Below are 380 nucleotides of genomic sequence, written 5' to 3' on the forward strand. Positions count from 1 at the left end.
CATTAACTGATCTGTTGCTTTTACTCTCAGGTGGGTGAATGCGAATAAAAAGTAATTTAATAAGAGTCTTGCGCAAAAACAAAAGTTTTAATGAAATCTTGATGAAACTATTTGTCGAATTAATAAGAAAAAAGCGGAGATCAGCTGAACATTTTACTTCATCAGCATATTAGGAAATGAAATGTTGATTTGAAAATATCTTTCGCAGGATATGAAAATAAGCAAATTAATGAAAAATGGTATTCAAAGGTGAATAACCTGCAAAATGGAAACAGAAAGTTGAATGCGATTTTTTTATGAAAAGCACCAAATGAAAGCATGTTTAAATATGGATAGACGTATGCACTTATTTTGCACTTTTGGTGTAAGTATCATCATCA

This window comes from Penaeus monodon, chromosome 20 (assembly GCF_015228065.2).
Source record: "Penaeus monodon isolate SGIC_2016 chromosome 20, NSTDA_Pmon_1, whole genome shotgun sequence".
Lineage (NCBI taxonomy): Eukaryota > Metazoa > Arthropoda > Malacostraca > Decapoda > Penaeidae > Penaeus > Penaeus monodon.